Source organism: Sciurus carolinensis, unplaced genomic scaffold, assembly GCF_902686445.1.
Source record: "Sciurus carolinensis unplaced genomic scaffold, mSciCar1.2, whole genome shotgun sequence".
NCBI classification, from domain to species: domain Eukaryota; kingdom Metazoa; phylum Chordata; class Mammalia; order Rodentia; family Sciuridae; genus Sciurus; species Sciurus carolinensis.
Window position 1 is genome coordinate 1,403,533 of NW_025920155.1, and position 3,827 is coordinate 1,407,359.

The following is a 3,827-nucleotide window of genomic DNA, read 5'->3' on the forward strand; positions in this document are numbered from 1 at the left end:
CCATCCTTCATGTGTGCTTAGATACTATGCTCTCCATCCACAACTTAGCTTACAGTGACAGAAACCTCCCCACCGCCCACATCCCATCCTGCTCTACATTAAGTGTGCACTTGTCATGCCTTGATGAGCTGTACCACTGTTTTGTATGCACTTTGTAAAGTTTCCCCCTCTTCCCATCCCACTATGGTATCAGCCCCACAGGCACAGGGATTTAAGACAGACGATGAAAGTGCCCACACCAAAACACAGCATTTATGAAAGCAAATGAGCAGAGAGGGTCAGAAGCTTGGTGGGGTCAGGTTGAGCAACCAATGGTGTCTTCAGAGGGCTCTGATTTGGACCCCAGACCACCACCTTACCACACTTGGAAGTCAAGACCATCAACTGGAGGGGTGGTATGCAGTCTAGCATCCAACTAGAGGAAACGGAAGTTGCACTCTGGCACCACCTGCAGCTCTGACAAGGGAGGCTCAGTCCTGCAGTCTGCACTCACACCTCCTCTCCAGATCTGCCATCTCCTTCAGGACCAGTGTCATGTTGTACTGCAGCTTTTGGAACTTGGCTGTGGGAACCTCAAAGCGGTATGCTGACCCATCAGAAAGCTTCAGCTGCATCAACATGCTTGACTACAGGGAGCAGGTCAGGGCACTTGTGGAAATCACCACATCCAGTCTCCACCTAAAGTCAGCAATGTGGGGAAGTCAGTCACCCTCCTGCTGTGCCACAGAGTTCAGGAGTGGGCGCTGGCTACCAAACACCACACTGGTCAAGTCCCCAACCAGGTCTTGGGGGATGGCAAGTTCCTGGAGTTGGTCCTTGAAGGCGTCAGACTTCAGGCTGGGGGAGGGAAGCCTGAGGGCCTGCTGGAGAAGTGTATGTGTGCCAGAAAGCAGGGCACCCAGTCACTCCTCTGACAAGCTGGAACTGGCACCCAGGCACTGCATGGCTTCTCGGTAGTCCGTCCCCTGCTGGCTGCTGACCACAAGCTTCAGCAGCTTTCTGAATGTGCTCCTGTCCAGGTATCCCAGAAACCGGGCCATTGCTGCCATCTCTGGAGGGAACTGGGTCCCCAGAAAACTGATCCGGCCACTGTAACTGTCAGCAGGATGATGCAGGTACTGGAGTCGCAGCGCCTAAGGCAGACATCCCTGCTTCCTCCTCTTTGATCTACCAGAGAGGAGGTCCCAGCTGCAGCTGCCTGAAAGGAAGCAGGAGAGAAGGCCAGTGACTCCCACATCCTTAGGACCTTAAGGATCATGTAGGCCCCACTGTCAGGATGCTGAGAGTTTGAACTACCAATGATAGTAGGTGTGATAGGGCTAAGGAAATGACCCTGTGAGACCCACATGAGTCCTGATAAGAAGGGAGGGTGCTCAGAGGAAGTGACATCTGAGATGAGCAGTACTGGCAGTCAAGTGGGTAAGGGAAGAGGACCAAGAAAAAAAAAAAAAAAAGGAGAGCACATGTGATCTTAGTCCTCTAAGATTGAACTAAATAGGAGAAATGTTCACGAGGCACAAGGCACGGCAGCTGGGATCTCTCACTACTCAACCCACAATACTGAGAATATTCCTGCAGGAGTTAATTATTTTCACCTCACAAAGGAAATCCAGCCTACAATTGCAGTTGCCCAAGCCAAGGCCTAGAGTCTAAACCTGTGCACTCAGCAGGGCCACGTTAGCAAAGGGACTACACGCAGCCTCCCCTGCAGGGGAGCCAGGCAGAAGCACGTGCCCCACGTATAGAGGGCTGTGGCACTACCTGAAAAAACTGTGGCGACACCCTCGTCATTGGCGACGTGTGCACACATCTGCCCCAGGGAAAGAAAGTGCACGATCCACCTCAAAAAGTCGGGCAGAGGCAGAAGGGTGCTCGCCACTCTCTCGCCAGTATCCAGAGGCCCCTCGGCTCTGACGGGCCGCTGTTGCCCAGGTCCAGCTCCCCTCTTCAGCCCACATGGCTCTTTCGCACCCTGTATGCGTTCTGGGGCCGCTCTCCAAGCAGTCCACCTGGTACTCGAGACAAACTCATACCTCAGTCTACCATGTCAAGGTGCCAGGTCCTGGCGAGCGGCGCCACAGTGGGGAGGCCGCCCGCATGACAACCCCTTGCACGGACCGCGACCCAGACCCCGAGCCCCCACACCCCCGCACCTGGAGCTGTCCGCAGTTGCAAACTGGCTAGGCAACTTTTGATGAGGTTCTAACTTAAAGAAATGACCTTGCAGACCAGAATAGGAGGAAGAAATGCCAAAGGCAATAATGACCTCGATTCCTCCACTATCTAGAGAGGAAGGCCCAGAGACTCTATTTAGCAGAACCCACAAGCATATGATACAGCTTCAAGTAGCTAAGGCATCCCCAGCACCGCAAAAAAAAAAAAAAAAAAAAAAAAAAAAAAGAAAAAAGAAGCTAAGGCAGATGTCTCTGGATTTCCAAAAAAGAATTATTCACAAATGTGATCAATCCATTGACCTAATAATGCTTATTCTACTAAAAGGAAAAAAAAAACTCTCATTGGGGAGCGTAAAGCATAATAAAGTGGAGAAAATAAATTAATATATTGTCAGTCACAATAACAGAATTCAGACACATCTTCCTGTGTGATCCACTGGAGATAATTTGGTTCCTGGAAGATATGATAAATCCAGGCTGATCTCTGAATTCCAGGATAAACATGAACACATTTCTTTAGAAATCTCATCTCCACAATTACATCAGGAAATGACTCTTACTTCACTGTCAGCTAGAAAATTATAGGTTTCAAAATAGTTCTTATTTTTGCAATTATTTACAACAACTATGTGGGAACTTTAGTTTGTTTCTTATTTCACCAAGTTGAGTTAAAATTGTGTTAATCATAAGCATTAATAATGTAGAAACACACAGAATGGAAGAGGGAATGCTTATTAGTTATTTTCTGGGATAATTTCTAGAAGTAGAATTTCTGAGTTGAACATTTTGTGCAGCCTTTAAGGTGCTGGACATATTTGGACATTTTGTTTAATGGAGGGTGTGTCCACTGCCATCAAGGTAGGTGCCCCATACCCACACATTCCCAGGCAGCTGCCTCTCTCCACCCTGGTTGCCCTCTTGGTTGCACATTAGCAAGAGTGTAACCCCACAGGTTCCAAACCCAAATGGTGGCCACCAAAGTTTCCATAAGGAGATCCCTGCATAGGAACAGGTTCAAAGTCCAATTTCATCTGTGGACCAAAACACTGGAGTTCCATCCAGAGCATGAAAGAGCCAGTGGCAAGCCCATCCTGCAGGAGAGCCTGAGAAGAGTAAAGTGAACTCCACCATCTCCAGCTGCAGCAGAGTTCTTGCTTTCTTGCCCATGACCAGACCTGTGTAACAGGAAGCCAAGAGCAATGACAAGAGGGTAATTCATTTCTCACCATGAGAAATCTTGTTTTGAAAGGTGAACTTTAAAAATAAATTAAACATAGACTGTTTTGATATCAAAATCTTGCCTAGAAAAAAATTAAGAAGAAATAAAGCAAAAGTTCAAAAGGGCAGGTGATACAGAGAAACAGTCCACTCCAGCTCTGGAGTCTACCACCTCTACAATCTTCTCATTGCAGCAGATCATGTGTGTAGAGATTCACCCATGTCATCCTTGCCCATGTGGTGAATGTGCCTTTTGAGCACACTTGTCTCACAACCATTCAGAGAATCACCCCCCCCTCAGCAGCTCCTCATCCTCCTATCTTCCTCTGCCTTTGTCCACACCAACAGAGGCCCTGACCTGTGTTTGCATTTTACATTAATGAGTTTGCAGAATGAGCATGTGCTTTCATGGTTCTGGCTTTTCCTCACTCAACA

At 48.3% G+C, this 3,827-nt stretch overlaps 1 pseudogene; it reads right to left on the reverse strand.

Moving 5' to 3' along the window:
• Positions 1-470: 470 nt before the first annotated feature.
• LOC124974579 (COMM domain-containing protein 5-like) lies at positions 471-1,146 on the reverse strand (annotated as a pseudogene).
• Positions 1,147-3,827: the final 2,681 nt, after the last annotated feature.